Raw genomic sequence first — 13,694 nt, forward strand, 5'->3', positions numbered from 1 at the left:
AAAAATAAATTCATACCAGTTTATTATTTATGCGTGTGGCATGAATGTGTCTATTACATTTTAAAGGTATTTAAATTATAATGTAATAATTAAATTACCTTTATTTTATAATAAAAATGTTTTTATTGTAAATTGAAATATTAATTGTTTTCCACAAAACAGAGAACTGTTGTTTATATACTCTATGGCTTCTTTACATATGTATAATATTATGAAGTGTCATAATAAGACATTACATTCGGTACCTTTGTTTAATAAATACGTAAATTGTATAAATTAAATAAAAATATTTCCCATTGTCATTTAAAATTATTTTTAAATAATGATTCGCCTTGATTTTGCAAGTATTAATTTATGGTACGGATCTATTTTTTTTTAAATAATTTCCGTGTTACTTACAAATAACGTAGCTTTGTATATTGCTATACTCATTACAAATAAAGAAAAACAATTTATATTGTAACTTAGATTTAAATAAGAAATGATAGGTGCTCATTTCTTATTTAAATCTAAGTTGAATCTTAATAGATTACCTTACCTTACCTTACATACACAAGTACGAAACTTTTTGTTAGGAGCCTTGGCCGGTTTTTTGTAAAATTAGAAATCCAACCTTCAGGAATACCACTCCAACTTGTAACACACAATACCAAGAATCCGTCAATAATTAGTTTTACACTGTAGAAAGAGCCCACATATTTTTTTTCACCATTGACCTGCTTTTCGACTAAGTTACGGAAACTTTTTCGTTCGACGCGTCATCGTATCCGAACACGTCATAGACAACGGCATTCATATTTCGAACGGCTTTCCCGCCCTCGCTAAAGCGTGATCCTAATGAAAATTCAGATATGACGAAGTATTTTTTTCTGAGCTTCACTTCAGATCAGTAGACGCGCTACCAGCGTCTTGTTCGCACGTGTTTTCTGTATTGGACGCGTTCAAAGTTTCTCGCGCACGTTACCACGGAGTGTAAATATATTTACGATTGTGTTTTTCGGTGTCTAAATATTTTTATTGTGTGCTCATATGTGATTTGTTATAATAGAAGTGGCGGCAGATTTGTTTCTCGCAGTAAGTGTTTTATTATCTTTATTTTCACACTGACTTTTATAATAAAATATAATTAATTATTTAGCAAAGAAACAACTTCCTCTTGATATTTGTTTAATTTTCAATTTTTTTTATTGAATAATAATTTATTAAAACAATGCAAAATTGTTTATTTTTATGCGACCAAAAACGAAAACAGTTTTATTTTTAAAGAAAATAGCGAAATAAGTGACGGATAAAAAAATAAAATGTATAAGATAAAATTTACAAAATTGCAATAAAATTATTAATTTAAACAAAAAAAAAATTACTTTACCTATATTAGTTAAAAACTTTTGTGTAAATTTATCAATTAATAGAGAAACTATTTATTTTTTGTTATTAATAACATTTTCACCTACATATAATATTAATTTTTTTTTAACAAAAATACGTATTATTTCTTAAACCTTGGACGCTCTGTAAATAGCGGTATGGACGAATTTAGTTTTTAAAATGTTTTTTAGTTTAAATATTTATTTCTAATACTCACTTCATATGAATTCACTATATTTCGATTTATATAAAACAATTTTCTTCGTTATATTCAATAAATACTATTTCTTATATTTAAAACTACACATTTAAAACATATATTCTAAAACAGAATATACCCGAAAAATATTTGCTGATGAACTAGTGCTGCCTCCTGGTCTGCCCTGATCAGTATGACTGATTGAAAAAATGGTAGATAAAAAAATGAAACGATATAGAGTTTGTAAAAAATGGGTTTTAAAAATATTTGTTTAAAAGAAAAAAGCCAGGATTTTTGCAAATTCTTCTTGTACTAAAATAGTAAAAAGTGGTAGATAAAAAAATAGAACGAAGTAGAGTTTGTAAAATATCGTCTTTTCTTATTGTATTTCTTCTATAGGCACAATAAAGAGTTTATAAATAAGAATAAATAAATAACACTGGACAATTAAAACAGCGCCACTTAGTCCCAAGTTAAGTTACCTAAAGCTTGTGTTATGAGTACTAGATGACTGATAAATATATACACATATTTTTTCGTAAATACATACATAATATACATAGAAAACACCCAGACTGATACAAACAATCATACTCATGAATACAAATGTTTGTGCCGTGCGAGGAATCGAACCCACTACCATCGGAAGCAAGGCGGTGTATTGAAGTTTGTATAAAATTAAAATGTAAAAATATATGTTACAATATTAATGTTACGATGTGTTGGACATGAGAGCTAATAATAACAAATTCTTGGGAAGTCCTACTGACAGATTCTCTATTTTTACAATGGAATGCGACTAACTGATTGATTATCTCCAAGCAAGTAGCCATAAATATATAATTGAATAATATATTTATTAAATGAAATCTATATATTTTATACTAGCTACATACTCGCCTCGGATTCGCACGGGTGTACATGTATTATATATATAAACTTTGCTCTTGAATCACTAATCTAAAAAAATCGCATCATAATTCGTTGCGTAGTAGAATAAGATTTATACATATATAGGGTGGGACAGACAGCGAGAGCGACTTTGTTTTATACTATGTAATGATAATAATTATAATATACGGAGCTTACATTGGTAATTTAAATCTTAATTAATGTTATAAACGCGAAAGATTGTGAGTATGGATGGATGTTTGTTATTCTTTCACGCAAAAACTACTGAACGGATTTTGATGAAACTTTCAGTAATATACTCTAGGTATTATAGATACTCTAGGGTGGTGCGACCATAACAGCAATACAGTGAACACCCAAGAGGAAAAGGGATAGATATAAAGTTGTGAATCTAAGAAATATGACAAAATCAGTAGATAGACGGCGATAACATATGTAACACTAGCTGTGCCCGCGGTTTCGCGCGCATGTTTTTATAGCTTATATGTTATTCTGATGTATAAGCTAATTATTAAATAAGTATTGTTAAATAATTTAATAATTCTGATGTGTAAGTTTTTTTTTAATTGAGGGTTTTGGGTTATTGTCAGGCTGTTAGACCTGTACCACTCCGACCTAGAACATAGATATATTTTGCTCTTTTTCAAAGTCAAGTCAGTGTTTAGAATCGTCAGGGAGAATAATTGAAGATTTCTATATAAAGATTCTATATTTTTAGGAACAATGGTATTTATCTCCTCAGGATAGAGTGTACTTTCCAAAGGAGATATTTCGTTTATGCATGAGCGGGCTACAACCACATAGGATGTGCAGTGGCGTTTCTTCAGCATGGTAAAATCTGTAGATTTTCGGAAGAGAGAATCTGAAATAAACTGCTGTGCTAATTTGTTAGAAAGTTACAGAGTACGAAATGGAGATGAAAATATGCAACTAGTTGGCTTATATTATCACATCCATCACGATATGAAGACAAAGTTGCGGGTAGTAACTAAATAAATAAATCACCCTGGACAATTAACACAGCGTCATCTAGTCCCACGGCGAGCAGAGCTTGTGTTATGGGTCTAGTGACAACTGATAGATATAAATATTTTTTTTGTTAATCATCATCATCATCATCATCGCAGCCCGGAAGACGTCCACTGCTGGACATAGGCCTCCCCCAAAGATCTCCACGACGATCGGTCCTGCGCTGCTCGCATCCAATGCCTTCCAGCGATCTTGACCAGATTGTCGGTCCACCTTGCTGGAGGCCTTCCCACGCTGCGTTTTCCGGTCCGTTGTCGCCACTCGAGGACATTACTGCCCCAACGGCCATCTGTCCTGTGTTTTTGTTAATACATTCATAATATGTATATAACAAACAATCATACTCATGAATACAAATGTTTGCACCGTGCGAGGAATCGAACCCGCGTCCACCAAAAGTAATGCGGTGCACTTAACCGCTAGACTACCGAGGTCGTCAAAGTTATTCTTATAATAATTCCGTTTCATCATATGATGCATCTAAATCATGCATCCCTAAACACCTGGACCCATTATTCCGCTCCAAATCTTTCAGCAGACCATTTCGGCCCATAACAACAGTAATAAAGCTGGTCTTTTGGCTATAAAAAATCTGACCCCTCATGTGTCTTCATTAAGATATACAGGAACAAATGTTCTATAATGCTTAGCCGTTGTGACCACACGTTGTCAACGATAAAGGCTGTCCTGAGAGTTGATAAAGACTGTCCCACATAGGGTTAATATTGTAACAACAGAATATATATACTATACTTTTTTAAATTTGAAGCGTTTACTAATATTATAAATGTGAAAGTAACTCTGTCTGTCTGTCTGTCTCGCTTTCATGCCAAAACTACTGAACCGATTTAAATAACATTTGGGATACATATAGTCTAGACCCTGAGAAAGGACATAGGCTACTTTATAACGTGAAGAAAGGGTTGTAAGTGGTTGAAAGTAGAGATGAAACGTTCTATGGAAATATCGTCATTTTTAAAGCTAGAAGCTTGAAACTTATTTTTTATGTTTTCGACTATCAATATGATATTCAAAGTTTGTACGAATTTTACCCTTAAGGGAGTAAAATGAAATAGGGGATGAAATGGAAATTACTTATTAGTCCTCTATTTCTTGCGAACGAAGTCGCGGGCACAGCTAGTTAAGATATACAAAAACAAATGTTCTATAATGCTTAGCCGTTGTGACCACACGTTGTCAACGATAAAGGCTGTCCTGAGAGTTGATAAAAGCTGTCCCACAAAGAGATAATATTGCAACAACAGAATAAATCTACCTATATACTGTTTAGTATTTATGATTATAATTAGGAAAATAATGGGCTCTTATCACGTTCTATTTAGTAACAATAATTACTACCAGCTGCTCTTCAGTTTACCCGTAATCATGGCGTTTTTTTTTAATATCTCAGGACAATTCACACATCGACATCTAGTCCCAAGCCAAGCATATCTTGTGTTATGGGTACTAGCCAATTGATATAAATATATGGATACATTTTTTTGTAAATAAATACATATTATATACATAGAAAACACCTAGACCGATACTAACAATCATACTCATGAATACAAATGTTTGTACCGTGCGAGGAATCGAACCCATGATCAACGGATAGTAAAGCGGTGTGCTAAACCACTAGACCACCGAGGCTTGAAACACTGTCGAAATATTGGGAAGAATTTAACATGTTGGAAGAATAAAACAATAAAACACTCAATAAAAGAAATAAAACATGGTTAAAAATCACGGGATGATGTTTTCTAATTTTATCTAAAAAAAATTAATCGTGAACCTCTGTTTTTAAATAATATTATTAAATACAGAATAAAATTTACACTAACTTTCTAAAAAAACACTAATACATAAAAAATAATTAGTTTTTAGCGTAGGTAAACGTTTAAAATCAATAATAAGCTATAAGCTGTAAAGCACCCACGCTACTTGTTCTAGTCGAATAAATTGCTCCTTAATAACTTCCTTTTCAAGAGAAATAGTAGTTAAATAATAAATCAAAAGGAATAGTAGACAAATGAAACCGATTTTATCAATATTATAATTACTTCTATTGTCTTTTGAATTAAAAGAGGAAAAGACGTGTTCTGTAGTTTAGTGTTGGGTGAGATTATTGAATATTTTTTCTTTATATGCGATTTATACACAATAACGCGGCGAGCGGACGAAGTGTAGGGCTCAGCTAATCGCTCATATATGCTCTACGTGACCGGCCCACTTCCAAGTGTTATACAGTGTTTCAAAGCGTCTATAACCTTCGTTGTTTCTTTTATATAAATTTTCTTTTTAAATTTAAAATACTACGTTCCATTTTTGAAATGTCTGTAATTTTATTTGGAAATATAAATTGACAAATATTTTTATTTGTTGTCGGCCAGTAGATACGGACATAGAAAATTCTTTATTAAAAAAAGCAATTTTGAATTTCGAACTCACGAACTTTAGCATCTTTGTCGTGGTAGTAAACCAAGCCATTACGATGTCTGAAAATAGATATATCCCTGGAATTAACATATACCTAATATATTATAGTTTGCTCACATAGTACAACCCATATTCATATCTAAATAACCCATTAATATTATAACTGCACTTTATCATACCATTAGACAATCTAGCGTTCAATAAGCAATAAATTGTCCGCATTTAGACCGTACTCATGGCCACCCTCGCCGGATGAGGCGACTGCACTGGCCATAAATCCTGTCAATTGAACACAAAATTGATACTAATTTGGTTGGTAGCCGAATGTAACAGAAGTAGTTCTATTTTTGTCTTTTTTGGGCAGAAATTGGGACACCATATATGACATAAATAAATAAATAACCCCTGGACAATTAACACAGTGCCATCTAGTCCCACGGTGAGCAGAGCTTGTGTTATGGGTACTAGACAACTGATATAAACACTTAGATTTTTTTATAAATACATACATAATATACATAGAAAACGCCCAGACCGATACAAACGATCATACTCAAGAATATAAATGTTTGCACGGTGCGAGGAATCGAACCCACGACCGTCAGATGTGAAGCGGTGTGCTAAATCGCCAGATCACCGAGGGTGTCAAATAAAGACTTAAAAGGTATTGCAAAGGAAGGTGGAAGATCAGGAAGTAATTACACGGATCAGATAAAATATATATACTTTTAATAAGACCTAATTAAGTAATTATAATGGATTTTCAACTTTAAAATTGTAGAATTAAAGTTGAATATTTATTTAATAAATGATATCATATGACAAGCCATAAAGCTGTGTGGAAGTTTTAGTAATTATATTTGTGTTAATTAACATTATTTTGCGTGAAATTGGCTCATAATTTGGTTGGTTTCTTATTTCTTTTTGCGTGTGTTTTAATATATCTTCTAACTATATCTTAACTATATTTAGTAACTGTATGATACCAACTTTGCTTAGTTTACGAATAATAGCGGTCAGGTCAGGTCAGTTAGCACATGATGAAAAAATTACTAAGATTTATAATGATGGTTTCCAGTGAAACAGAGTGGAGTTCCCCTTGGAAACCATCGTGATGAATTCAATTTTACCATGTATGGTAATTTACCATGAGTTAGCCTATAATGATCCTGATCTCATGCTCATCTTATCATCCGTCATTGCCAGCGTAAACCTCACGCGACAACTGCACCATTCAATTATCATTCATAAGAAAAAAAATGGTCTAATAACATAAATAAAATAAAATACATTACTAATTAATATTGATTGACAACCTCGGTGGTCTAGCGGTCTAGTACACCGCTTTTCGAGCAACGGTCGCGGGTTCGATTCCTAGCACGGCACAAACATTTGTATTCATGAGTATGACTGTTTGTACCGGTCTGGCTGTTTTCTATGTATAATATGTATGTATTTACAAAAAAATCTATGTATTTGTATCAGTTATCTAGTACACATAACACAAGCTTTAGCTAGCTTAACTTGGGTCTAGATGGCGCTGTGTGAATTGTCCTGAGATTATTATTATTATATTATTCTTACAAAAACAAATACAATTAATTTAGAAAAAAATGTGTTAAAAAATGTTTAAGATAAGATAATTTATTTGCCGGAACATTTACAATATAAATTATACTAGTATTTAGGTGCAAATGTTACTCTCATATTCAAGAGGTTTGCAAAGTAGATTTGTTAGTGACTAACAAATTAATAAACAGAAGATTAAATGTTAAGTCGATCGAGTCGACGATGGTCGTGTGTTCGATTTCTCGCACCGTACAAAAATTCATGAGTATGATTGTTTGTATTGTTGCAGGTGTTTGCTATGTATATTATGTATGTAAATACAAAAAAAAGGTGAATTAATAATTATAATTGTTGTCTAGCACTTATAACATAAGCTCTGCTTTGCTTGTGACAGATGGTGCTGTGTGTCCAGGTCTATAATGTAACTTTATTTAATACTAGCTGTTCCCGCGACTTCGTCCGCGTGGTTATTTAACTTTATTTTTCTAAAATAAAAGTAGCCTAAGTTACTCCTTATTACATCAGCTACCTGCCAGAAAAACTCCCGTCAAAATCGGTCCAGCCATTTCAGAGATTACCTGGAACAAACAGACCGACAGACAGACAGACAAAAATTGTAAAAAGTGTTATTTTGGTGTATGTACCGTATTTATATCCATATGTATGTAGTAAAAAACGGTTATTTCAATATTACAAACACACACTCCAATTTTATTTATATGTATGGATTAATTTATAATATATACATATATGATCCAATTATTATAATTTATTCAACAAATAAACGAGAATGAAAAATATTATATCCAGATCACATTAGGTATAGGTTTCTTAGAATCATTCAGCTTCGGTAGATACATATCACCATACAGACAGACATTTGCATTTTATTTACATGTAAATCTTGTAGCGAACTAAGCAGGCTATAAAACAACTAAAGCGGAAACTAAAGTCTCACTGTTTCAATTTCTAATAATACTGAGAGAACGGTCTTGTCAAATCTTACTCTGTTCCAATATAATTTACGAAAAGACTGTATACTTATGGAAACGTATTTTTTATCGATGATAATGGAATGGTGCACCCGCCTGCGCTAACGGTTTACGCTGGCGGGGCACAGTGGAAGATAAGATGAGAATGAAGTCAGGTCAGATAGCCCATCGTGAAAAATTCATCTGGAATTTATCACGATGGTTTCCAGGGGGAACCGCGTGGAGGTCAACCTGACATGGTACATTTCTAGCAATGGGGTCGACAGTTCACATTACTAACAATCCCTTTTCCCCCCATGATAAGATGTACATGAGGTCAGGTTAGTTAGCCCATCGTGACAAATTTACCAAGAATTTATCGCGATGGTTTCCAGGGAGAACCGCGTGGAGGTCAACCTGACATGGTACATTGCTTGTAATAAGATCATCAGTCCACATTACTGACAATCCCCTTTCTCCGTACATATTTATATGATTCAAAAATTAATAACTACTTTCTTATCTGAATGTTTGTATGCCAATATTTTTATAGGAAGAGCACAAACGGGTCTGTGGCTCACCTGTTGATAATGATAAGTGATTAGAGCCGCCCATGAGCAACCGCAACATCAGAGGAATTGCAAGTTGCCAGCCTTTTAAGAAGGAATAAGCTCTTTCCTTGAATTTCTTATTTAAGGGATGTAATAATAATAACTTCACAATATACATAGCACCGTTTAATCCCAAGCCTAGATCTAGTGCTATGAATTCTAGGCAACTGATAGTGTTGTAACTAGCTAATTAAAATATAATTTTTTATTCCAAATTTGTATTTGAATATATAGTAGTTTTATAGTGCATTCTGTACTCTCATTTCAGTTCTGTTCAGACATATATTCAGAAAGTGTCAATACTTTTTGAATATATTTTCTCCTTATACCTATTCTTTTTCGTTTTACCTATATACACAAATAAAATAAAATCACAATAGACGAAATACTCAAACACTATTTTTAAAATACACACATAATATACATAGAAAACAACCAGACCGATACAGACAAGCATACTCATGTATACAAATGTTTGTAGCGAGGAATCGAAACAGAGACCATCGGAAGAAGGCGGTGTGCTAATCCGGTAGCCCACCGTGGCCGAGATGATGCAATCTAGACTGCATATAATATATATTTATATAGTTGACTAGAAAGTATAAAGATATGACATAAATTTATATGTTGAATCATAATATATTATGCATATTTAGATTTACATTAATAACTAACTAACTAATAACTAACTAAGTTTATTTTAGTTTACAAGCAGATGGCCGTGTCTTCGTCTTTTATTTTATTACGACGAGTTTTATATCCCTTACAATAGAAATTATTAATTACTCATACAAACGTTATTAATTACTCAGACATTTTTTTAATAGTTTAGTTTTTAATAATAGTTCTAATTGTAGATTTAATTAATTTTACTGTAATGATGTCTTTAGCTACTAAAACAGACAAAATCTTTGCGTCCATACTATATATACTAGCTTCCCCAACCAACGGCTTCGCACGGGTGTACATGTATTATACATGTTAATCTTCCTCTTGAATCAGTCTATCTGTTAAAAAACCTTTAGTTTTAAAGATTTAAGCATACATAGGGACGGACAGACAGTGACAGCGACTTTGTTTTATACTATGTAATGATGCGAAAACAATATAACTGTGTATATATTTATTTTAATTGTTAATTATATAAATAAAGAAAATTCACCTAAAACAATCTAGTAATCAAAAATCTAGTCTATAATCGTCTCTTATCGTTAGTTTCATCTATCTTTATACAAAAATTCATCATAATCACAGCTTGAAAAGTGTAGTGGTTTAGCATACTGTTAACATCCGATGGTCGCGGGTTCGATACCGCAAACGGTGCAAACTCATGAGTATGATTGTTTGTATCGTTCTGGGTTTTTTCTATTAATATTATACAAATAAAATATTATTTACATCAGTCGTCTAGTACCCATAACAGCTTATGACTAGATGGCGCTTTGTGAATAGTTTTTAGATATTATTAATCAATCAATGAAATCATGAAACCTTCAAGAAAAGAGCTTATTCCTTTTTAAAAGGCCGACAACGTACTTGCAATTCCCCTAGTGTTGCGGGTGCTCATGGCGATAATCACTTACCATCAGGTGAGCCGCACGCACGTTTGTCCCCTGTGTTATAAAAAAAAAAATCAGCATTTTATTCAAGAAAATATGATAAACAAATATACGCATTTATAAATTTTAATATAAGTTAGGATTCAGATACAAACTACTATTTTTCTGTTAATCCATGCTAATTTTATAATCTCTATTTTATTACACGAGTTATGAAAGTTGTTATCCATGTGTGTGTGTAAACCTAGATGGTTGAGTGGATTAGCACAATGTCTTAATTTCCGATAGTTGTGGATTCAAATCCCGCATATTACGTGTGCAAACGTTTGTATTCTTGAGTGTATCTGTTGATATTAATATTTATGAATATATATATATGTATACCAATAGGAGACTAGGCTAACGATATGTATGTATATTTATGAGTAGGTATATATATTTAAAGACTAAGATGTATAGAATTTAATCGATTATATAAAACTTTCGTGTCGCCGTGTTTGTTACCTAACTCCTCTGAAACGGCTTTATCGATTTTTATAAAATACTAGCTTTTGCTCGCGGCTTCGATTGCGTTAATTTAACCCCTTAGGGGTGGCATTTATCAAAATCCTTTCTTAGGGGGATGCCTACGTCATAGTAGATTTATGCAAGCAAAGTCTCAGCCCGATCGGTTTAAATTGACAAAGTTTCATACAAACTTTCATCCCCTATTTTATCCCCTTGGGGGTAGAATTAATCAAAATTATTTCTTAGCGGATGCCTGCGTTGATAGATCACTATATCAGTCACGAAAAATAATATATATATATATATATATATTATTTTTCGTACCATTCAATGACAAGGGTGACCCACACTTGAATATTTTTTTTTATTATTAGGACATATTTGTATTTATTTTTTTATTAACCCTAAATTTTCTCCTATTTTTAAAAGCGATTTCAATTTATATGCCAGTAAAATTGAAAAAATTGTTAGTAATTGCGTACATATAATAATGTTTGCCTCAGCTTCTCAATATCTGGCGTGTGGATAGATAGACGTACTGTTGCTATCCAATAATGAACAAACTATTTGGAACAACGATCTTCTTAAATTGTCCCGGCGTGCTAGCAAAGTGGAGGGATTCGATTAATCCGGGAACGAGTTTGAGTAGTGTAACGCTGATAACGGATTAAAAGGGACTTTCCTGATTGTACCAGAACTAAAATGTTACATTAATATTTTAGGAGCATCGTTGTTTTAGTGGTTCACTATCCCTATTTAGAAACAATTGTTTAAATTTGGAACGCATAAAAATGTAATAACTAAAAAAATGTTGCATTAATAATTCGGGAGCATCGTGCTTTAGTGGTTCACTAACCAAATAAAAAAAATAACCTAGAATAATGAACCTGAAACAAAAACCTTAAATTTTTTTTATAATAACTAAAATATATTATTAAAAGGTAAAAAGTCTTTAGTTTAAGGAAGCGTTAGTTTAAGATGTCGTAGACCTTTTTGACCACACACTCTAGTGTTATATCTTGTGATAATATTTTTTTTTGTAAATGTTCAACATTTATATTAACTATCTCCATCTCTGGTGTTAGAATGGGATATTATAATAATAGTAAAAACTTCAATAACGTACAGACATCGTCTTGTAATGTTGGATTATAATTGTTAGTAACAAAATTGCCCATTGCTAGCACTGTGTAGATTTGATAAATCATATTCGTAATATTAAGAATCCACGTGGTTCCTTTACATAGTGATAAAACAAATTTATTCGCGTTCTGGTACCTGTACCTGTGGGGAATGTATGCTGTCTAACCTTTTTTTAAAACTATGCTAATGCTGTTTTTATTAATACCGGACAATATCTGCGCGTGCAGATGGCTCTCCAAACCTGCGGAAGGCGTGGGAAAGTAATTGTTAGTACTGTGAACTTATTACTCCATTGCTAGCAATGTACTGTATTAGGTTGATCTCCACGTCGTTCCCCTTGGAAACCATCGTGAAAAATTCATGGGGAATTTGCCATGGTGGGTTAACTGACCTTACCATTATGCCCATACTTATCTTATCATCCTCCACTGGTGCTCCGCCAGCGTAAATCGTTAGCGCATGCAGTTGCACTATTTCATTAGCATCCACAAAAAAAAAATCTCTGTGAATTCTCGCAAAGTAACAGCTTTTTATTACGGGCCATTGGTGTAGTTCTTATTTAAATATATTTAATAGCATCTCTCGAATTACTTGCGATATTTTATTATATACTTGTACGTATAATGTAACATTATTTAAGTAAACTTTATAAAATTATGTATATAGTTAATGTTTATAAGTCAATAAATTATTTAAAAGAGCAACTCCCAAGTTTCTTGCTCGTTCTTGTGACGAGACAGTTTCCGAATGAGCGGTAGATTAAAAAAATTAAGTAATGACTATTCAAAATTGCTTAAATGTAAGTTTATTTCATTAAGAATTTTCTATTCTATTCTATTCTGTTCTATAACGCTTTCCATTTACTTCCGGCCCCATCAAATCATTTACTACGCAGTAGTACAAAAAAACATGTTCGGGCAAAACGCCAAACCGCAAATAAACAATCTTTTTACCACAAATCAAATCAAAATATCTTTATTCATGTTATATATTACAAACAATTACTATAAGTAAAAAAAACTCGTTAGTTTGGAATGTAGGTTTAGCTGAGGAGATGAGAACGCATTCTAGTGTTATAATAATAAACTCTTTTAATAAAGATTTGACAGCCTCGGTGGTCTAGTGGTTTAGCACACCGCTTTACTATCCGATGGTCGTGGGTTCGATTCCTTGCACGGTACAAACATTTGTATTCATGTGTATGATGATTGTTTGTATCCGTCTGGCTGTTTTCTATGTATAATATGTATCTATTTACAAAAAAAATGCATTCATGTATGTATGTCAGTTGTGTAGTAACCCATAACACAAGCTTTGCTTAACTTGGGACTAGTCGGCGTTGTGTGAATAATCCAGGGTTGTTATCTTATATATAAAATTTTAATTT

The 13,694-nt window shown here is 32.4% G+C and overlaps 1 protein-coding gene across 1 annotated transcript in view; it reads left to right on the forward strand.

The window, feature by feature from the left end:
- The first annotated feature begins 919 nt into the window (after positions 1–919).
- Positions 920–13,694, forward strand: part of LOC131845416 (neuropeptide SIFamide receptor-like) — a 111,503-nt gene continuing 98,728 nt past the window's right edge. The window contains exon 1 of the mRNA XM_059194480.1: positions 920–1,074. The gene's annotated coding sequence lies outside the window, so the exon portion shown is untranslated. The remainder of the gene's footprint in view (positions 1,075–13,694) is intronic.

This window comes from Achroia grisella, unplaced genomic scaffold (assembly GCF_030625045.1).
Source record: "Achroia grisella isolate CSIRO2021 unplaced genomic scaffold, CSIRO_AGI_Agris_v1 utg474, whole genome shotgun sequence".
NCBI classification, from domain to species: domain Eukaryota; kingdom Metazoa; phylum Arthropoda; class Insecta; order Lepidoptera; family Pyralidae; genus Achroia; species Achroia grisella.